The sequence below is a fragment of the Protopterus annectens genome, chromosome 12.part0 (assembly GCF_019279795.1).
Source record: "Protopterus annectens isolate FY-2018-M chromosome 12.part0, PAN1.0, whole genome shotgun sequence".
Taxonomy (NCBI): domain Eukaryota; kingdom Metazoa; phylum Chordata; order Ceratodontiformes; family Protopteridae; genus Protopterus; species Protopterus annectens.
This window is the reverse complement of record NC_056746.1, coordinates 271,250,368-271,274,217: the sequence shown is the minus strand read 5'-3', so window position 1 is coordinate 271,274,217 and position 23,850 is coordinate 271,250,368. Positions and strand designations below refer to the sequence as shown.

At 40.9% G+C, this 23,850-nt stretch overlaps 1 protein-coding gene across 2 annotated transcripts in view; it reads right to left on the bottom strand.

Moving 5' to 3' along the window:
- Window positions 1-23,850, bottom strand: part of DNAJA3 (DnaJ heat shock protein family (Hsp40) member A3) — a 911,667-nt gene that overhangs the window by 214,292 nt on the left and 673,525 nt on the right. The gene's annotated exons all lie outside the window — the stretch shown is intronic.

Here is a 23,850-nt window from a genome sequence, read left to right as displayed (position 1 = left end):
TTCAAAGTTTGGAGCTGTGTGTGCAGAATTTGGTAGTTCTGCTGAGACAGTAAGTAAGGTGTCTGAGGCAGGTGCCACAGAGGAAGGTGTGACACATTGCGCAGGAGTGGGTACCAGTGTTGGCGAGGCCAGTCTGGAGCAATCAAAATAATTTTTGGTTTGTCCTGTCTGACTTTTAGTAGAACTTTGGAGAGCAAAGGCAGAGGGGGAAAAGCATACACTGATAGGTTTTTCTAGCTGAATGATAGAGCATCCACTTTTTTGTGATGAATTCTTGTGCAGAATTTGTCCAACTGATAGTTCTGGGGTGAGGCAAAAAGATCTATGTCTGGACTCCCCCATTTGCATGTCAACATGTTGAAAATTTATGGTTCCAGTTTCCATTCGTGTGGGTCCATAAAAGACTTCTGCTTAGCTCGTCTGCCACAGTATTTAGCTTTCCTGGCAGAAATTGAGCTTGTAATTGTATTTGGTTGGTCAAGGCAGTGTTCCACTATGCCATGGCTTGTCTGCAAAGGGGGGTAGGAATGTGTACCCCCCTGCTTGTTTATGTACCACATAACTGTGGTGTTCTTTGTCTTTATCATTAATTGTCCTGGATGAAGGTAGTCCTTGAAGGCTGACAGCGCATTCTGTACAGCTCTTTCTGATTGATATGAAGGTGCATTTGATTTGGACTCCATTTGCCCTGAATGCACTTTCCTGCCAGATGAGCCCCCCAAGCAAAGTCTGATGTGTCTGTAGTTAGGGTTTGGGCGGCAGGGGGTGGAGTGAATGACAGTCCCTTGTTTTGGTGGCAGGCCTCTGCCCACCATAGGCACTCTAGCTGCAGGCAAGGTATGATAGGAATCATTGTTTCCAGGCTGTGACAATGTTGACTCCATAAACATTTTAAGTACCACTGAAGTTTCCTCATATGCAGTCTTGCATATGGAATTAGAAGAATGCAGGAGGCCATGAACCCCAAGGCTTGCAGAATTTGTATTGCAGATAGCAAGGTTTTTGTGGCCACCTGTTTGAAGTAAATCACCAATTGAATTTGCTTTTCTGGCATAAGGTAAGTCATCTGGGCAGTTGTATTCAAGCTTGCACCCAGGAATGTAATTTTTTGAGAGGGTACCAGCTGTGATTTCTTTTCGTTTATGGTGTACCCTAGACAAGTTAGAACCCTTTTTATAAATGCCAGATGCTTTAGAAGAATGTCCTTGTTTTCTGCCTGAATTAGACAATCGTCCAGGTATGGATATATTTGAATATTTCTTTGCCTGCAAAATGCAATTACTGGAGCCAGGCACTTTGTGAAGTCCCTGAGCGCAGTAGACAAGCCAAAGGGCAGTGCAGAGAACTGGTAATGCAAGTAGCCTGACTTGAAGCGGAAGTATCTTCTGCAAGATTCCCTGATTGGGATATGCAGGTAAGCCTCTTAAGTCTAGATTTACCAACCAGGCATCTTTGCCTAGCATAGGTAGTAACTGTTGGAGTCAGCATCTAGAATTTTGGAATGTCCAGAAATGTGTTTAGAGTGGATAAGTCCAGAATTGGATGCCATGATTTGTCTTTTCTGGGTACCAGGAAAAGACTTGAATAGAAACTTTGTCCCTTTTCCTCTTCTGGTACTGGTTGAATAGCCCCCCATGTTCATGAGGGACAGAACTTGTTTCTGGGCCTCTGCCCACTGATTTGGGGGAAGGTCTGGCCATCTGTTTGGGATTGGCAACGTGTGGAAATGAAATCTGTATCCCTGGGATACTATATTTAATACCCATTTGCCCTGGGTAATAAGTTGCCAGTTTCATGCATGAAGTGCCAGTCCCCCCCCCCCCAAAGGGGCGGCTAAAAGGTAAGTGCTTGGTGATTGTAGAGGGAAGTCATTGAGACTGTTTACCATAGGGAGGTGCCTTGTTGTTTCCAGATTTGGAGGTGGAGGCACCCCATTGTTTTGTTCTAAAAGTTCCTTGTGACTGAAACCTGGAGCCTTTGGAATGTCTGGATTTGACTTGAGTGGCTCTCGAAGGGACTGGAAAGGACCAGCTCTTAGTAGGCCAGTGCCTACTAAATCTTGGAGGTTGCACTTGTGTAAGAAATCTTTCACAGTTTGCATAGATTTAGCTTTATCTTCCATCTTTTTTAACACTTCTTCAGCCTTACCAAAGAGACGGTCCTGTTGTAAAGGAGCATCCAACAATTTTGCTTTAACATGATCAGGCAGAGTTTGCTCTGAGTCAGGCATGCCTTTTTAGCACAGATCCAGTTACAGCAGCCCTGCAAGAGGCCTCCAAGGAATCAAAACCACATTGCAAAGTATGTTTTCCAACTTGTTCAGCTGAATCTAATAAATCCTGTAAATCTTTATTTTCCACACAGTCAGAGATTAACATCATTTTCTGTTTAAGTAGGCCCATGATATGCTGTTGATATTTAAGCATATGAAATTGACAGTTTAAAGCCCCGATTGCCAAGGTTGCGGAAGTGTAAACCTTCTTATCCCATCTATCCAGCGCCCTGGAATCTCTATCAGAAGGGGTAGGATTTTTAGCAGTAGAGGCCTTAATGCCCTTGGGACTCTGAGAAATGGTTTCAGGATCAGCAATAGGATTTTTGAAAAGGAATTTGTGGGAGTCAGGAACCCTGTAGTATTCTGTCTGGCTTACAAGGAGCCGGAGGCAGAGAATCAGGAGCCATACTAGACTCTGAAAAAACATCATCAACAATGTCTACAACAGGAGGTATAGCCAAAGGCCTATGCTGAGGAAAAAGAAGAAAATCCCTAAGTCTCTTTTTAGATTCAGAGAAATCCTGACTCTCCCAGTGGAAATGTTCCCTTAAAGTATGTAAAGTTTCCCCAAAAGAAAAATCCTCAGGGGGGGGGGAGCAGAAGGAATGGAATCTTCTGCATCAGACTCCTCATAAGTAGGAATAGACACATCCTGTTCATTAGAAGAAGAAGAAGAAATAGAATCCTGTTAACAAGATTCATACTCAATGTCTTGCCTAGGCCTCTTAGCAGGAGGGAGTTGGCTACCCCTGATCAGAGTGATTAAATCTTCAGCCATTTTGATAATTTGTTTTTCAGGCATAAGGGCCTGCACATCTTGCCCAGGCATCGGTTTTTTAGACATAGATTTAGATTTTGGCCTTAGTTTTGAAGATGGTGTTGGTCTAATATACAAATCTGTAGGCCTGAAAACACCCTCAGAAGCCAGTGCCTGCACAGCGGCTCTGGACCCATCTAAGGTAGAGACATCCGCGGGTTCCATAATTGAAGCATCTAGTGGCATACCGGACTCCGAATGGGTCTCAGTAGAGGCCTGCGAATCAGAAGTAGTGGGTATCAGGGGGCTGCGAAAGCGCCTCACTGAGTACTGGCGACTGGCTTAGGAGAAGCGTCGTCGTCAGTTTTGGACCTTGACGGTCTGTCTCTGTCTTTTTCTTTGATTTTTTTGGTATTCTGGTAGTCGGATTGCTAACCAACGACATGTCTGGATAATTAAATCTTGAGCCAAAATATTTAGAAGCAAAAATATACCAACGTTTAATCGTGCATTGATTAAATTTAGCACAAAACTGACACAAGGTATGTTGTGGTCAGGGCCTAGGCAAGGAATAGGAGCAAAAAAAAGTTTCCCCAACGAAGTACTTAGCTTTTAATTGAAGACTTTGGTTCTGAAACTCGAAAATGAAAATTTCAGGAGTCGGCCGACCAGCACTTGTGAACTGCTTCTGCTTCGGGCACCGCACGGCAAGAAAGACTGATGTAATGGTGTCGGCTGCATCTTTTATACCCCTGATGACCTGATGTCATGGAAGAAGGGACAGCAACTGACGCAGGACCCAAGACTTCGTTAATCAGGCCGACTGAGGGCAATCTGCCAGCAGATTACCCAAATGTAATGACTGCAACAGTGAAACACGAAGAACATCTGACAATTCAATGCCCTAATAGTAAGAGTTGCAGAGGTATATACCTTCGTACCCCATCTGTCCAAAGCTCTGGAATCTCTGTCCAAAGGGGCGGGATTCTTGGCTATAGTAGCCTTGATACCTTTAGGCCCCTGGGAAATGATCTCTGGGTCAGCAGTAGGATTCTTGAAAAGAAATGTGAGTGTCAGGTACTCTGTAGTACCGGTCTGGTTTCCTAGGGGCAGGAGGTAAAGTGTTAGGAGTAAGATTGGATTCCTTAAAAACATCATCCACAACTTCCAGGACAGGAGGTATTGCTAAAGGCCTGTGCTGAGGCAACTCTAGAAATTCTCTGAGTCTCTTTTTTGGACTGAGGATAGTCTTGGCATTCCCAGTGGAAATGCTCTTGTAAGGTATGCAAGGTTTCACCAAAAGAAAAATCCTCTGGAGGGGAGGCAGAGGGAATGGATTCCTCTGCATCTGAATCCTCATAAGCAGATAAAGGCATGTCTTCATAATCAGAAATCTCAATCATCGGACTCCTGGTCTGTAGAAGCTGAAGGGGACTGGCCTCTGTCTCTTAGCAGGGGAAGGCTGACTTCCACTAATCAGCATAATAAGGTCTTTGGCCATTTAAAGCATTTGTTTTTGAGGCATGGGAGCAGGTGCAAGTGCTTTGGTCATTGGTTTTCTAGACATAGTGCATACTCTGGGCCTAAGAAACTCGGTAATTTTGGTTAAAGTCGGTTTGAGTCGAACATCTGTTGAGTGAAGAACTGCCTCAGAAGCCGGTGCCTACACTGCGGCTCCGGACCCATCCAAGGTAGAGACATCCGCAGGTTCCATAGTCGAAGAATAGTCTTGTGGCATACCGGACTCTGAATGGGTCTCAGTAAAAGCCTGCAAATCCACTGAAGTGGGCATCAGGGGCTGTGAAAGCACCTGAGTACCGGCGGACTGGCGACTAGCTTAACAGAAGCATCGTCGGCAGTTTTGAACCTATGAGGTCTGTCTCTCTCTTTATCCTTAAGTTTTTTTGGAATATCTGTAGTTGGATGGCTTACCGAAGCCATTTCAGAATGCAGAGATCGACAGCGAAAGAATTTAGCAACAAAGAGACCCCGATGACGAATGGTTCAGGCGTTAAGGCACAAAACCGACAGCGAGGGACGTCATCGTCTGGGCATAAACAGGTGACGCAGTAAGAATAAAAATCTCTATGAGGTATTTGCTTTCCACAGGCAAGACAATTGTTAACTTTTTCTGACATCGGTTAGAGCAAGAAATAAAGACCCCCCAATGGGGTAATTAGCTTTAGAAGACTTCAGGATTATTCAATTCAGAAACAAAAATTCAGGTAGCGGCCGACGGGCACTTGAGATCTGCTTCTGCTTTGGGCTCCTCAGCAAGAAAGACTGATGCAATGGCGTCGGCTGCCTGTTTCTATACCCCTGATGAAATGATGTCAGTCCTGGAGCGACAGCATCCGACGCAGAAATACTAAGTCTCTGGAGTTCGGGCCGACTGAGGGCTACCTGCAGGCAGATAAACCCAAGTGTGATGACTGCAACAGTGAAACACGAAGAACATCACTACAGAGTGACTGTGTGATGCAGGAAATTACTACACGATACGATGTTCAGTTGCAGTAGTTCACATAAATATGAGCCATGTAACCACAATGGGTATATTACAACACAAAAAACTAAGGATGACAGAAACAAACTGGTGGGTGTGGGGGGAGGGGTTGAAATGACTCCACACAGACAGAACCCCAAACTTGGCTTGTGCATTCATCAATGTGATAATGACTTCTACTCATGTGAATAACAATGGCGGCTGCTGACAGTTTTACCTGACAAGTGAGAATAACTGAGTGTTATACTGTAACTGCACTTATTGTTAAAATGGGATAATGACCTGCATTTCATTAATGAAAAGTTCTGCATACCCAGACACAGGTGATAATTGCTGCAGGCATTCATTACATTACCTGGTGCAGGTGCTATGGAACACTGACTCATTACCATCTGTTAGGAGAAGACTAGAGTTATTCAGTATAAAAAGTATATCACTTTTTTTATACCCTTCATCCCACCTAAATAATTCCACGCATGACGGACAGAGCCAGGAATATTGCCCAAAATATATGGTTACTCCATGCTGGTACTTTTTTGTAAATAATAACATTTGTGTCACTGAGACAACCACTTCAGCAGTCTGACCATGTATGCAAAAGCACTTCCCTGATGCACAATGAATTATTTTGCCAAGCAACATCTTCATTAGTATGTCCAGGTGTACACATGCAGCAAAATGAAACATTCACCCAATTGACCCCTTCAATAAAACGTTGATGTATGCATAATTACCAAAATGAAACATTGGTATGTGATATATAGGTGTGTACTAGGCTAATGACCCAGGAACCTTTACAAGCCTAGCCCAGGAGCCTTTACAAGCCTAGCCCACAGAAGTACCCAGTGTACTATGTTCTGCAGAGGATGTATTATGTGAAGTGTGCTTGTGTTTGGGAGGTCTCTGATGTTTAGGTAAGCTTCTTGGGACTGGAAACTATGGCTGCAAGGATGGGACTAAGGTATTTAGGAAACACCTAGGCACACAAATAGCACCCCTCCTGAATGACAATTGTAAATGAAAATCCACACATTACAGAAGGGAGATCAGGTTCGCTGACTTGGCTAGCACCACAATATTATGGCATTCAGTCAGCCCTGGAGCTCAGTGGCCCCTCAGACTGTGAATGAGCAAACAAAAGGTACAACACAGTGGAACCTTGGACTTGTAGTCTGCTTCACTAGCTAAATCACTGCACAGCATGAGTCAGTGTTAATCATTTACACAGATATGCACAACACCATACTATGACAGTTATGAACTGCACAGTCATTTCTCCAGCAATATGAAGTCAGCGAAAGGTACTTGTGATCATTATTACTATGTCATTATGGTATACAAACTCCACCCACACTGTTTATGTGATTGTTTAAAGCAAGTAGAAGAGGTGACCAAATTAATGACCGCATTTAGGACTTAGGCGAGTACTGAACTTAATGCACCCACTGTTATTCCTGTACTGAATAACTGCCCTAGTTATGAATGTTATCACCCAGAAAAATAGCCTGTTTGCCCATCAATAACCAGATCAACGAATCAGTCAGTACTATGTTCTGCATGACAGAGGGTATACAAACCCTTTTTGACATCACATTGAGCCTATACCACTGGAACTAAATCACACTAATCAATCTAGACAAATGACAGCACAAATGGGCTGCCAGAACTTATGTCTTCATAGATCATTTAAGCTTTGCATGACCCTTTGTTAACATCATAGCTAAGTTTCCACAAGAAATCATGCAGGCTAAACTGTAGTAGGAATGCTCCTGGACTGCTCTTCACATATGAGCAGCACCCCCAAAAACACAACACTGAAAAACAGGTAGCTGCTGGACATACAAAGCAAATGGCTAGTATGTGAATTACTAATATGATAACAGATCAGGTTGTGTGAACATGTTTCTGATAATGGTTAAAAGAAAGGGGGATGCTTGAGGGATGTTAAATAAATAAATAAAATACTTCAGTGTGGTGCTGTGGGAAATGAGAGAAAACTGACGTCTATCTGTATCCGTGTATCCACCTCATTTCTGATACTGGTTTAGACAAAAGGCATGCGCTGATTGAGTAACAGGACACCATTCAGAAATGTTCTGTGGTAATGCACAGTAGGAAACAAGAGATAACAGCTTTGTGTGGAGTTAACTGGTCAGAGTGGAGTTAACTGGTCAGAAATGTTAGATGATATGCTTCAAAGTATCAGATGAGACATTACAGTCCCAACAATTGCTATTGACCTATTACAGCTGTAACTCATTCACTGTTGGCCTGTTCTGAATTGCACTATACAATGTTTTGCTTGAATGTTGCTGGCTGAAATTATTAGTACACTCCTGTTCTCCAACAGTATTAACGCTTCTCCATACGCTTTCCTCTGCTCTACCGTTTTCCTTTGCTAATCCCTGCACTTTTTCTTCACTGTTGTTTTCAATCTGGTCTCCCTTCTACACTATGGCTAATTTTGACATATAAACCACGGCTTAATCTTTGCCTCTGTTACTAACATTTGTTTTCTTTTTCTCCCAAAGTCTACTGCCCCTGCACCTACCCTATGAAAACATTTATCAAAGTACCTATACTACTCAAACTTTATAAACGTTTGCAATGCGGCTCTTCTCCTTCCAAAGCAGCTTTACAAGACAGGCTTTACGCTTGCATCTCCATATTTTCATGTTGCCTACAGGATTGTACTGTGAAGGAGTAGGGGAACTATCCCTATAGGTTTGCATTCTTTAACGTCGTAAGGATCAGAAGGTAAGGCCCCTAAAAATAACAAAACAACAGTCTTTCAGCTTTTCCCGGTTAGGGGTTGCCACAGCGGATCACTGGAATCGCAAGAAAATTGAACAAGAGGCAAATAGCAAGTGCAGGCTATAAGAAACACTTTGCAAATGCATATCCAAATATTCTGAAAAACGATTATGGAAGAGTAAGTGTGTCCCACCTTTCTCTCCAAAACATCTTGACAAATAAAGTCGCCCTATTCATGCAACCTGTTTGATGCCACCCTGATTTGGCACAATTAACTTTTTGATTCCTGCCATCTGCTCAGCAACCTAGGTGTCTGTCTCTCACAGCAGAGTGGTCCTGCTTGCATACCTCTTTATTCCTGCTAGGCGCCCCGAGTCTGGTGATGAGTGCTGTGCACCCAACTACCACAGCAGCTTCCTCCACGAACACGGAATCCGGAAACTGCTTGCCTGCTGCCAGTTCGTGTACATATAGCCCCAGCTTTTTGAGGGTCTCCACATAGACCGTGTGCTCCCTCCGGGCATTTTCCAAGTTGACCTCACCCTGATTCTCGATCTGCTAAAAGGCCCCTAAAAATAATAATAATAAAAAAAAAACACCAAATGTGCTTGCCTGAATTTTCCCTTCCACTGCCATTACTTCTGTTTGCCTTCAGCTGCCTTACAAAAAGCTTGAATGCCGAGTCCTCGAGACGCTTCAGTAGGAAGTTAAAAACTGAATGTTTTTTCTGCGAAGAGGGATCCTGTAAGTAGTCTTGCTGTAATCGATATCTTCTCTAAAGAGAAAAGGAACACGCCTGCTACAGGCACCCCTATTTATTTACCCCAAAAAAAGGATTGCAAGCTGTGGAGGCAGAGTTTATAAAAGAGGTGGCCATGACAACATGAATACGACTGGCTGTCACTGCTTGCATCACCTGCGGGGCCAGTGAATGCATAATGCAGAAAAACGTTTTAGATGTATTCTTAAGGCAAGTAAGGGAAATGCTCATTTTATTAGTTTTATACACTTTTTTTAATGTAGGATTAAATGCAGTTGAAGAAAAATTGTGCGGTCACCACTGGGACATCCCTGCTAAATATAAATGTGATGCAGAAAAAATCGGCTAGCTGTGAGAGATCGCAACCACAGAAAGCCGATTTTCTTTTAATAATCCTATATAAACTATAGTTAAATCCACTGCGAAAATAAAGTTGAGAAGGTACTTAAAGTTCAGGTACCTTTTCAATTTAGTTTTCAGCAGTGGAGTTAAGTTCTGCTTGTGAATACAATCGTGCTGCTAAATGGCACTCAGATATAATGCACAAGGATTGATACCATCTCAGGGAGCACTCTGATATAACCTTAAATGCGCCCTGTGACGGTAGTCAGCACTAATGAGGTATGATGGGTAGATGGAACAAAGTTAGTTGAATTGTCTAGTAATCCAGAGAGGACTGATCTGGCAAAGAATGCTCTAGATCTAAAAGGCAACCAGTCTGTAATGCTTGGTGAAAGTATGCAGAGAGGACCAAGTAGCTGTTTCTAAAATTGTTCTACAGTCAATCTTCTTGTAAAAGGCTCCAGCTGAGGCCACTGCTCTAGTAAAATGAGCCTTTGCTGGAGTGCAGCAAAATGATATGGATTTATATATCCGGTTAGCAATAGTTTGCTTTAAAACTGGGTGTTCTAACTTGAGTCTTGGAAAGAGACAAACTAGTCAGATTTGAGGATATTCTTAATCTTATTCATGTAGAATCTGAGCCAGCTATGCACATCCAGGGAATGTACGATTCTCTCCCCCTTATTTTATGGATTAGGAAAGAAAGTGGGAAGTTTTATGGACTGTGAGACACAGTTCATTTACTACTTTGGCATGAAAGAGGGAAATGGCCCTTAAAGACACAGTGTCCTTATGAAAAATAAAGGAAGGAAGGAGTTGCCATAACGGCCTGTAGTTTTGAAGATTTACATGTAGATGCAAGAGCTACCAGAAGAATAGTTTTCCAGTTACAGAATTTGATAGAGACAGATGTTGCTGGTTCCGGAGGAAGGGAGGGATAGTGAGTTTTTCCAACACAAATTTGAGGTCTCATCCAGGTTAGAATAGCTTTCTTGGAGGTTTCCAGGTTGAGTACACCCTTTAAGAAGTACTTTATCTCTAGTCTGGAAAGACGCCTATAGATCCAGAGGTAGGCACACAGATTTGGCTGAAAACTGAATCTTAAAAAAATAACTATGCTACGCCCAACTGCAACAGCTCACACAAATGAGAGAGGACTACTAGGGTATAAGCCTAAAGTAGGCCCCGATAGTGTTTAGGCTGCCATCATAAAGTAATTCTTTTCCATTTTGCTAGGCGAGATTTTTTTTTGTAGCAGGTTTGCTTGCCTGCCTGCTGGAGAACTTTAAGCATTTCCTCAGAAAATTGGTATCTAAAAGCTGTCAGAATCCTATTATCCATACTGTCAGGCTGAAAGATGACAGGTTAAGATAAAAGTACTGAGCCTGTCTGCTGTATTAGCCTGTCCACTGTGGAGGGAAGCATCTGGTGATGGCCCTTGGCTACATGGAACAGAAGGGGGAACCAATACTGCTTTGGCCAATAGGGAGTCACCAGTAAAATCTTTGGGAATTCCTTTTGGACCTTTCATAAGACCTTAGGAAGCACAGGAAGTGGACGGGAAGGCATCTATTTTCCACGCTTGAGGTCAACAGGTGCTGCTGCAAAAGAGTTGACACTGTTTGCTGGTGATGGTGGCAAAAGATCCATTTGTGGCACCCCCATTTGTGAACTATGTCTAGGAAGATCGCCCTTTTCTTCATCAATTCATGTGGATCTTCTCTTGTTCTGCTTAGAAAGTCTGGCAGGACATTGTCCTGTGAAGGAATGTAAACAGCTTGGAGGGACAGCTTTGCTTTTGTGTCCTAATCCCTTGCCAAAAGAGCCTGTCTGCACAGCTCATAAGATCTGGTTATCTATTGCTTGTTTATGTACCACATGGCTGCTACGTTGTCTGTGAACACTCTTAGTGGACCTGGTTTCCAAAAATGGGAAAAATCTGCAGGACCTATACAAGTGCCCTCATCTCTTTCAGACTGATGTGCTCTAGTCTTAGATTTGCAGATCATTGCCCCTGACTTTTCAGGTTGCCCATCCATGCTCCCCATGCACTGTTTGCTGTGTCGGTGTGCAGCTCCTGTAGTGGTGCCTATGGTTTGAATGGAAGACCCAGGTTTAGTTTTATCTGTGATATCCATGGCACTTCCTTCTTTAGGCAAGGCAGGAGAGGAACCTGTTTGCCCAGTAGATGACAATGTTAGGACCATATGGATTTCAGGTACCATTGCATTTTCCTCATGTTGGGTTGGGCAAAGGGGACTATGGGGATGGTTGCTGCCCACACCACCTGTAGAATAGAGTATGTGTGCTGTGTTTCTAAGAAGTGTTTCAAGGACTGAACGTGCATATAAATAGTCAGCACGTGCTAGCTTCCAGTGCCATTTTGAGGGTGCCAGACAATGAGCATGTATGAGTGTAACAGCTAGTTTGTTTATAAGTTTGTCTAAGTTAAAGTTATTAAGCCTCGATTCTGATGTCTTTGTACACAATAAAGCTGCATGAACTGAACCTATGAAGTCTCGTCTATTGCATCCTGACTAGACGAGCGACATGGTGTCAGAATCAGGATTCTAGAGACTAATATTCAGAGCTACAAGGTGCAGAGATGACAGTGAAGGTAAACTAAGAGAAACAAGCATGAAAAAGAGACAGAAAAGAATCAAAGGTAATGAAAACTTGCACAGTTTATTTTATAAAAAAGACAAAATGCAGCATTACGAGGGCACAAACCGCATTATTAAACAAGTGAGAGGCACAGAAGGTTTATTAATTAAACAAATTGTTTAAGATTAAGAGATTTGATAAAACAATTGTCAGAAATGCACATAAGGGATTTGAAATTAACTGGGAATTGCAAAATGAGCATGTTTAAAGCAAAATGGGCATGTTTGGAGTAAAATGAGCACAAGAAAAGTACAATGGGCATGGAAAGACATTAAATGAGCAAAACAAGTATAATAAGGGCAAAAAAGCTACATTAAGCATAAATAAAACAAAGTGACTGCATGCTTTTTGGCAAAGTGCTGTGTTTTTGGTAGAACTACTACTTTGTATTGTGTTCAGGGCCTAACTAGTTATTCAAAGTATCTCAAAGTGTGCAAAAGTGCTTACAGTGTGTGCTTATTACTGTGCTTTTATTCTGAAGAGTTTGTGTGCAAATTGAAACTATTTTGTAAAGATGCAGTCGAAATACAGCCATTCTGAAAAATTTCTTGTGCTGGGTATGTCTATTCACAAAAAAACACCATTACAGTGCATTTCTTGCACTGTAAAGAGTTATTTAGCAAAGTACTACCATTTTGGTAAGTTTCAGTGTGCTGTGCATTATTCGCAAAGTGCAATTACTTTGAAATGTGTCTTGCTCTGATCTTCTACTCAGTTCATTCGCACAGTGCAGTTATTTTAAGATGTTTCTTACACTGATAAGACGTGATTTCTTACAGTACAGTAATTTCAAGAGTATTAAAGTGCCCAAGAGACTTGTTTTGCAAAGCTGAGTTTTTCAGAGGCTTGTGCTAATGGGCATAGTTACAAGTACTGGCATAAATTTCTGGCATATGTATATGTGTGCATGTTCTTGCATATTTGCAAATGCCTTCAATGGTATGTGTTAATATGGCAGATGGATTTCGAAAGCCCTCACCACTTGTGTTTGATCAGAATATTGCAGAGAATTGGAGAATATCTGAGCAACAGTACGATATTTTATACAAGCAGATTATTCTGACAAAGATGCACACACTAGGCCATTCATTTTGCTAAGTCTACCTGGGTCAGAGGCCACTGAAAAAGAGAGCATTCATTTGTGTATGCACCAGCAGTATACGAGGGAGAGGGTAAAAACTGTCATATTGTTGTACAGGCTGAATCAAGGAAAGACCCCAGAGTGTTTGAAGTGCAAATTCAGGGAAATGTGCAACCCCCAGCAAATATTACATTAGAGAGGCATTTGTTTTACACAAGAGATCAGAAACTAGGAGAAACTTTTGCAGCTTATATTACTGACCCAACAAACAAAGCTAAAATGCATAGGTTTGGTGACTTAAAAGATGAGCTGATAAAGGACAGGCTTGTTTGTGGTATTAACAGTGCTGCTGTGAGAAAGATTTTGCTTTGTGACAGTGATTTAACGCTTAGTAAAACTATTGAGATTTGTCAGATCCATGAATTACAGAAAGGCACACAAGTATGCTTGCAAGTGATAATAGTATGGTTTCAGCAGGCTCCAGAGCAAATGTAAACAGCAGCAACAAATGTCGAGTAAAAGCAGGCCTAAGCACATGGCAGCCACAGCCCCTGCTGGTTCACCAGGGAAACCACATAGTTTTCCAGCAAGTTCTAAGAAAGGAGCATGCTCATTGCTGTACAAGCATGAGTCAGCAAAACCCATATTCAGCTTTATTGTTAACTGTCGCCATTGTGGTGCAAGTCATGAGTCTAAACGACAAAAATGCTTAGCATTTGCTCAGCAATGCCACAAGTGTAAAAAATGGAACCATTTTCAAAAGTTTTACAAATCAAGTAAACCTCACACAGCTGTAAAAAAGGGTCACTTAAAAAAGCAAACTGATCATGTAGAATTTCAGCAGTCTACCTTCTACATAGATGGCGTATCAGTAGTTGGTGAGAAGGTTGATGCAGTAAATTTGTTGATAAAAAATGAAGTGTTTTGTACTGTCCAGATCAATGGTAAATCCACAGAGCTCAAAGCAAACACTGGTTCAAATTGTAATGTTATGTCAGCAGATAATTTTGCTAAAGTGAGAGCTAATGAACAACTCAATGTGGCTAGTTCTGTGAAACTTGTTGCTTATGGAGGTGAAGAAATTAAATCCAAAGGTTCAGTAGTGCTTTCATATTATTTGGCTAAGAACTGTTACAGCTTGTTATTCTATGTAGTCCAAAGACCTGTGCAGTCATTATTGGGTCTCAGACAATTTGAGAATTAATTTTTCTTTTACCAAAGAAGTTAATCATATAAGCACATCTTCTAGTTTCAATTTTACTGAAGCCATTTTCTCAGAGTATGTTGATGTTTTTGATGACAACTTGGGCAAATTTCCTGTTGTGCATTCTATGAAGTTAGACCCAGAGGTCAGTCCGGTTGTCAGACAAGCGAGAATACTGATAGCTATGAAGGATAGAGTTAAAGCTCGGTTGGATAAAATGGTGCAGCAAGGTGTAATTTGTCCAGTCACAGAACCAACTGAATAGGTGTTGTCCATGGTAGCAACCCAAAAAAAGTCTCAGACGAAATCAGAATATGCATTGACCCAAGAGATTTGAACAACGTATTAAAGAGACCACATCATCCAATGCGTACAGTCAAGGAGGTCGCGGCCCTAATACCGAATGCCACTGTTTTTTCCGTCTTTGATGCAAAAAGTTAATTTTGACATGTAATGCTTGATCGCAAATCCTCATTACTGACTACTTTAAGTACCCCATTTGGTAGATATAGATTCCTCAGGATACCATTTGGAATAAATTCTGCAAGTGAAGTCTTTCAGTGTGCAATGGAGCAAATTTTTTCAGGTCACCCTTGTGCCACAATAGTAGATGATTTATTGGTTGGATGCAATGGTGAAGCTGAGCATGACAGAAACCTTGAGTTCTAGACAGACCACGTGAAGTGAACTTAAAGCTCAATCCTCAGAAGTGCAAATTCAGACTACCAGAAGTAATGTATGTATGTCATTTATCTACTAGCACTGGCTTGCAACCAGACCCTTCCAAGCAAGCAGCCATTCTTGAGATGTCAGCACCAGATAATTTTCAAGCTCTACGTTTTCTTGGCATGGTCAACTATTTAAGCAAGTTTATACAGCACTTCAGTGAGTTAACAGCACCTTTGTTACATGGTCTTGGTTGGAACAGTACCAGAAAGCATTTGAAAATTTCAAGCAGAAAAATGCCACCCTACCTACATTAAGATACTATGAGGTCAATAAACCAGTACACCCTTTCATGTGATGCTTCAGAATTTAGTCTTGGCACAGTCATTCTTCAAGAAAGCAGACCAGTAGACTATGCATCAAGAACTCTACCCAAACTGAAATGCAATATGCTCAGTTTGAGAAAGACCTTTTGGCAATAGTATTTGCATGTTCAAAGTTTCATGATTATATTTATTGTTGAGCTATTCAGATTAAAACTGATCACTAACATTTAGTTACTATTTTAAAGAAGCTTATGGATTCAGCTGCAGCAAGATTACAAAGAATGATGCTCAAATTGCGAAAGTACAACTTCAAAATGGTCTATACAAAAGGCAAACTTATTTATCTGGCTGATACCTTATCCAGATTGCCCAGAAATACAACAGAACAGCTTCATGCAGAGAATTTTGACTTTGACATCATGGAAGTGCGTAATTTTTCTACCTCGTGACTTGAGCGGAGAGATCATACAAAAACTGATCCAATTTTGCAAAAGCTCGACCACTACATTGTTAGATGGCCATCAAATCAATCTAGTGTACCGCCTGAAGTGCAAGCTTATTTTCTTTGTACAGATGAGATGCTGATGGAAGATGGCAATATTTTTAAAGGTACTCAAATTGTTGTTCTTGCTTCCTTACAACATGAATATATCCAGATTTTGCATTGTGGTCACCCAGGTTAAAATCTACCAAAAGAAGGGTGAGAATACTAGTATTTTGACCTTCTCAAGCAAAAGACATTGATAAAGTACTTTCTTCTTGTGCAGTATGTAACAGTATTTAACCGCATTTGCAACGAGAACCACTTCAGCTAAGTCAAGTTGGTCAACAGTAGCCACTGATATATTCCAGTGGAACAATCAGCATTATTTGGTATTGGTAGACTCTTATTTGAACTGGTTTGACACTGATTTACTACCTAACCTATCGTCCAATGCTGTTATTACTAAGTTGAAACATCATTTTTCAGTCCATGGTAGTCCACACAGTTATTTCTGACAATGGTACTCAATTTACTAGTCAGTTATTTCAGAAATTTGCAAAAGAATGGTACTTTGTACATGTTACTAGCAGTCCAGAATATCCACAGTTAAATGCGCTAGCTGAACGTGCAGTGCAGAGTGCAAAGCAATTACGTGAGATGTCAAAGCATGACAATACTGATGTATTTTTGAATTAATCTCAGAAACATACCCAGTGACTATATACTTGGCTCGCCTGCTCAGAGACGTCTATCTAGGCAAACCAGAACAACATTGCCCATCAGTTCCACTTTATTAAGGCCTAAATCTAAGAAGAACAGGATAATTGGAGCTCAACTAGTCAGAAAGCATTCCTTCTAGAAGTCCAGCTATGATAAATCGAGCAGAATTTTTTGTCCATTGAAAGAAGGAGAGACAGTGAGGATACAAACAGCAAAAGGTTTCGACTGGATCGGTCAAGTAACAGGTATATATACCAAGCAGAGACCCTACTTCATAGAATCTGAGGGTGTGGAGTACAGGAGAAATCGCAAGAAACTTTTTCCTGTATCAGACAAAATTATAGGCATCTTTTTCCTATATCAGAATCAATATCGCACCATGATTCCTGTGACGCACATTTGAGATCTCACAGCAACCCAAACAATGTTCCTGTTGCAGAACGGGTCTTAACTTCTATTTCCATTCCGGATGTTGTTCCTGATATCCCAAAAGTTGAATATTCAGCAGACACGGTCCCAGTAGCTACACCTCATTCTAATTTCTGTGTCATACTATTTGGTCGCATTTCCAGACCTAGTGTGAAATACACAGCAACCTGGACATAACTGTCGACATGTATTTAGTTCTGTATAATTGCATGACAAAGAATTATTTATATTGATTGCATGTCAATTAATATCAATATTGCATGACTTCTTTCTCAAAGAAGGAGGATATAAAATAGTGTGTGTGCTGTGTCTTTAAGAAGGGTTTCAAGGACTGAACATGCACATAAAGAGTAAGCATGTGCTAGCTTCAGTGCCATTTTGAGAGTGCAGCCAGACAGTATGCATGAGTGTAATAGCTAGTTTGTTTATATGTTTATGTTATTAAGCTTCAATCCTGATGTGCTTGTACACAATAAAGCTGATGAACAGAACCCACAAAGTCTCGTCTACTGTATCCTGACTAGAAGAGCGGCACCTCTCAACTGCACAGATTTTCGCAGAATGTCCAGATTTTTGCCTCACATTTTTGGTCTGCTCAAAAACTACTCTTCAAATCACTAGGATGATCTAAGGATTAAAGTCACTAAATAATGACATGCAGTTGAGTTTTACACGTCATTCTAAGTTTATGAGAGCAATATTTAAAATGTGTCCCTATTTTTGGGCCTTTGTCCCTCCGTTATATCAGGCTTTTTTTCCAGATTTTTTGCGCTAAGAAGTTGAGAGGTATGTTACATGCTGCGATGAATCCTAGTGCTCTGAGGATCTCCCTTGTCATTGCAAACTGAAGAGGGAGAAAAGAAAGGATGTAGCTGGTTAGGCTCTGCATTTTGTCTGGTGCCAGGAAGGCCTGTGCAATTCCGGTGTCTAATCTGCATCCCAAGAAAACTAAGCCTTGGGTTTGTTTCATTGCCAACGTTTTCAGACTGAACTCAAGGCCTGAAATAGGGCCATTGTTGAATTTGAGCCAAGTCAAGAGTACCTGCTGAAAAGGAGCCTGTATTAACAAGTCATTCCAATAAGAAAATATCTGGATTCTCATGAGTCCTGCAGTAAGCTATTACTAGGGTAAGGCATTTTATGAAGACCGAGGACTGCAGAGTCTCCAGAAGGCAAAGCAGAGAACTGAAAGTGTGATGAGCCCGTAGAAAATGTCAGAAAATTACTTGTAGGCAGAATGAATAGGAATGTGGAGATAGATATCCTTCAAGCCCAAAGACACCAGGAAGACTTGAAGGATGAATGGGAGCAGAGTCTGCATGGACATCCTGAAAGATGGAAGAAAGAAAGATGTTAAGAGTGGAGAGATCCAGAACTGGTCTCCAGTCTCCTCCTTTTTTTGAGACAAGGAAGAGTGTAGAATAGAACCTTTTTTCCTCACATACTTTAGGGATACTGGTTCTTTCGTCCCCTGCTCTAACAATGTTTGAATGATGAATTGAAGCATAATTATCTGATTTTGTGGAAGAGGAGGAGGAGGTATGCCAATGAAAGCAGGAAATTCTTTCCAAGCTATTCTGTATTCCTTCTGGATGACAAAGCACCCATTCGTCTGAAATGATGAGTAGCTAGTTTAAAAGATGAGGTTAGCTTTTTAGATAGGGGAAAGGATGGACCAAGGGGAGATGGATATGAGGCAGACAGACAGATTTGTCTGGGTAAAGAGGCCTTCCAGATATGCAGTCCCTGTTGGGTTTGACCAGAAATCTTTTCCTAGGCATTTTCCTGGCCTTAAGGAAAAGCCTGGGTTCTCTGCGAGTGAAGGAAGTGTGTTTTGCATGGTAATTCCTTTGATATATTGGCACAGAAATAATAAAGAGAAGTCTGCTGTCCATAACTTTACCTTGTTCCTGAAACTGTTTGAAAAGAATGACAGGAACTGTACCAAACAAAATAATTTTATTTAAGGGAGAGTCTATGAGTTTTGCCTTAATATTTTCTGGAAGGGGCTGAGAACATAACCATGCATACCTCCTGATCTCAACCTCTAGCAGGTGTCCTGGAAGGGGCTTCCACTGTATCATAGTTGCACTTAATGCTGTGCTAGCTATGATACAGTGGAAACCCCTGTATCATAGCTGCACTTAATGCTGTGCTAGCTACTTGGGAAGCCTTAGCTACTAAGAATAAAGCCTGTTTAATGGTAGATTCCTCAGAAGAGGACAATGTTTTATTCAAATTGCTCAGGACAGACAATAATTATTTAGTCATTTAACTCAAAAAAAAAAAAAAAGTGCTAAGAGAGCCAAACTCCAACTAAATGTCACCAATGAAGCACCTCCAAGCCAAATTGAGTGGTAAAAAACACAACACAAGTTTAATAATCCCAAAGAAAGCACAAACACAGAATGCACAAAATGCTTTAACAGTTTCACCGCGTTTTTCGTTCCGATGACGTTCCAGTTCGAAGGAAAAACACAGTGAAACAGTTAAAGCATTTTGTGCATTCTGTGATTGTGCTTTCATTGGGATTATTAAACTTGTGTTGTGTTTTTTACAACTCAGTTTTGCTCGGAGGTGCTTCATTGGTGATCTATAGTCATTTAAGTCTGATAACTCAAAGCTTTGAAGGCCAGACTAGAGGACATGTAAACCTTTGTCAACAGCCTGTTCACTGCCCTACTGTCTTTATCTGAAGGAACAACACTGGTAGCAGGCAGTAATTTGGACAGCTTTTCTGGTGACATAGAAAACAGAGAGGTCTGCCACTTTGAGTTTCTGTACAGACATTTAAGTCCTCAAGTACCCTGTAAAACCTGTCAGGCCTTTTTGGTGCAGGTGGCTGGTAGTCTGATGCAATGTAAGTGGATGCAAACGCATCCAGGAAAACCCTCAGAAAAGGGGGTACAGGAGCAGGGGTGCCTACTTATAAGAGTTTACAGTATCTTTGTTGAACTTTAGAAGTCTATTTAGACTCCCATTCAAAATGATCATATTAGTTTCCCCAAAAGAAGCTTCTTCACTGGGGAATAAGGAGAAAGAAAATAATCATCAAATGCCACTTGATCCAGCAAATTGATTCAGGATGAATAGGCTACAGAATGCTCAGTCTGATTCATTCTCTTCATCTTCAGAAGTGGCAGTCTCTTAGGTAGTGGAAGGAGAAGCTGTAACTTTTATCAGGTCCTGTAAAGGATATTGGCCTGACAGACATAAGGGCCTTAAAAAATTTCCTGAAAAATCCATCCTCTCCTTTTCTTTGGATGTCTAAGGGGGGTGGGAGGAACATTTTTAGTTTCTTTTCTCTTGGTGCAACAGCTACTTTGACTAAACGTGGCAACTTTGACTCTGTCAAACTTTGATGAGCAATACGAATACTTCCTCCCTAATAAATGATCTAGCTATGTCATTGGGTCATTCAGAAATTAAACACGGTTCGTCCTTCTCTCCATTATTGGTAGCTTCAGTCGTGCAAACCTCAGACGCCATACCCACCTTCAACAGGGTTGCTGTAGCAGGAGTCTGAGAAGGTGTTGGGTGTACCGCAGGCTCCAAGACCTCTGTAGGTAGATCAGAGTCAGACTGGGCAATCAAATATCAGGCCTAAGCCTCTTAAAAGTTTTCTGAATGGGTGGGACATTAGGAGTGAAGGGTCTGCCATCTTTACTTGGGTGATGCTCATAAGGCATGGTGTTTCCAAGTAGGAATTAAGAAAAGAAAGTCTAGTTTGAAGGTTCTTTGGATGTAGAGCACAACTACAAAAGCTGTATGATCTGTCAGTCCTTTCTTCCAAACAAAAAAAGCCAGTGGGAGTCTTGATCCTTGTAGGGAATCTGCCTACTGCAATTGCACTTTCCCCTCCTAGCTGACATCTAATAGAGCAACAACACAGCAAAACAAATAAAAAATTTGAGAAAGGTACCAACAGAGTACTTAACTGAACAAGTGATGGCCAACGACCACAAGTAAAACCGACTGATGGGTGCGAGACCTGCATTTGAACTGGCAGTAAGACTGTCTGGGGATTTATGCTCATGTGTCTGCTTATGTAACTTTTTATGTTCTTAATCCCATTTATGTACTTTAACACTTTAAATGAATTATCAATTAAAATAGGCAAACATACATTTATAAAACACAACCCATGTTAACATGTTCAGTTACAAACATTATACAACACTTTTTTTTAAATATACAATCAATCCAACATTAACATAAACTGACCAATTCTTACCTTTCCTTAAAACTCACTCCTCCTCCAAAACTTTCTGCATGCATTGTTGCCACAACTTCCATTTTTTCTATGTAATTTGTTCCTACCTTTTTCTAAAGATCCCACTTCCAATTCTTTTATTTGTTACAACATCCACTACTTCAAAAACAGTTGGTTTAGACTTTGATTTCCATTTTCTACTGACGTTTTTTTGGCAGCTACCAAATTTAAACTTAAAAGGCTTACTATGTCTAGGAAATTCAGAACCTGTATCCTTGCTATAAAAAAAAAAAAAAAAAAAAAAAAAAAAAACTTTTTTTTACACCAATCAGCTCACACAATATTCCTGGCACAGTACTCTGAAAGGAATTTTTAAAAAGTGACAAACTCATTACACACCCAAAACATATATTCTCAGTTACCTCTTTCTTCCCCAACACACCTCCAACGTTTTGCCATCTACCTAAGGAAAAAGCTTTTGGAATATGCTTGGTGTATAAAAATATCTACGCAAACACTTCAAATCAAAAATCTTAAACCTTCCAGACTGAGTATTTGGGAGCTGTACATATGTCGTCAGTTTCCTTGCAAATTGCTTATCCAATCTCTTAACCTCCTCTGACTGATTCCTATAGTTGCAGTGCAAAATTTTATATGCCCTACTAATTATCCTGTTTTTTTTAACAGCAGCTTCTGTTCGAGATTCGACTAAAAACTCTCTAAGAACAGGATTTTCCCTTAGGGTTACCCTAGCCCTTTCTCTTGGCCTACACTCAGATATTAATTCCTGATAGGGAAGATGGTCTCTAGCCTGCAGTCCAAATGTCTTTTTGGCCTGTTCCTGCTGTATTACCTTTCTCCCTCTGATTATTTGATCCCAATACCTTGGATCCTTTCGCAGTTTTCTCCACTAAATTCCAGCCCCCTCTTGCATATTCTCTGTACTTCTAATTGCAGTCATCCCTATCAGCAGAATCTTTCTCCATTCTTATGTTGGTTTAGTTATGAGAATATTTTCTGCTACATTATAAATATACTATTCTATATAGCTGTTATTCTCCTTAAGGATCTGCATCCAGAATCCCACTCTCCTTATTTCTTGAAACTCACCCCCTGCTTCATCACCCCTTTCCACTCTGAATTATAGCTTTCTGCCTGTATTATATGAACCTTAACTGTGTACCTCTAAAATACCCCTTCATATCAGGTAATCCTAAACCGCTTATGTACCCTTACCTCCAGACTTCGGTCATACATCATATGTATGGCTCTATGGAAGATTTTGGCTTTGGTATCTTGGCCAGATATCCAGGTTATTTGGTGAGATAACCCAACAGTTTGGAATACTACAACAGTGATCTAGAAGACCAGTCTTCACTGATACTAAGTCACTACAGAAAAATATATTCAGACTTTTGCAGATCAGATTTTGCAACTCTGACTTCTAATTATGATGTCTTCTGGACAGACATGGGAAGAATGCATTGCATTACTTCTATGAAAGGTAAAGGTTAACTTGCAATTAGCTAATCCAGTAGTTATAGAATTAAGATGATATTCCTCCATTTGCTGCACTGGTGACTAGTCTAAAGAGTAGGTATAAAAATGATTTCTTTAACATTTGTTAACTGGGAAAGTCCAACTTGGAACGAAGTCAATTTTCAGCGGAGGCCCATGGAGAAACGCTCTAGACGCATGTCTTTCTAACGTGGGAGGACACCGGGGTACTTGGAGGAAACACACAAATGCAGGGGGAGCATGCAGACTCCGCACAGAAGGCACCCCAGCCAAGAATCAAAATGGAGAACCTCTTGCTGTGGGGCGACAACGCTACCACTGCACTATCCACCATATAAACCAACAAAACCTGTACTACCAAGCCAAAGAGCTACTGTATTTACCACACGTCCAATGACAGCCTTGTATATTAAGGCTTCAAAAACTACTACTTTGCTCAATCACTCATACCAACAGCTGACCAACAACTGATACTATATTTTCACAGAGCTTAAGGTGAATGTAAAACATGAAAACTTCACGTAAGGCCAGAAAAAAAGACAGCTGATGAAATTTAAACAGAATAAAAGATGAAAGTTTCAAAAATGCAAGTCTTGACTTCAGAAGCAAAAGTGGAACTACAGGATAGACAAAGATCAATGCAAAAGACTGGGCAAGGGAAACTGTTGTTTATAACAATGGGATTACACAAGGAAGTGAGAAAGACAAACAGTTGTCAGACTTGTATAAATCGCCACATAACTCAAGCAAATAGCACTTAGATTTCCCACTTTTCAACAAGAAGAAATCTGGCAAACAGCCAAAATCCACAGATTAATGTGAATTTGCAGACTTAAAGGTCTCAAATTCAGGCCGCTTTATCTTGACTTTAAATTTTATTTCCAGAGGGATTGAAAACATTTCTGTAGGTGCAAGTAGTACTGGAAATTCTTCAAAAATACAAGTCAGCCAGGCCCTTTGGGGAAAATTCAGAATGACAAAAGGATGCAGTGGCCTTGGCAAACACCTTGGTACAGGGAAGCATTAGGAGATCCAAAAAAAACTGCCAAAGCCTTTTTATAATTTAGAAAGAAAATGTTGTGCTGTTACCTATCTTGTCTAGTGTTCAAATAGAAGGAAGCTATTCATGTCTACCAGATCCTTCAACTTTT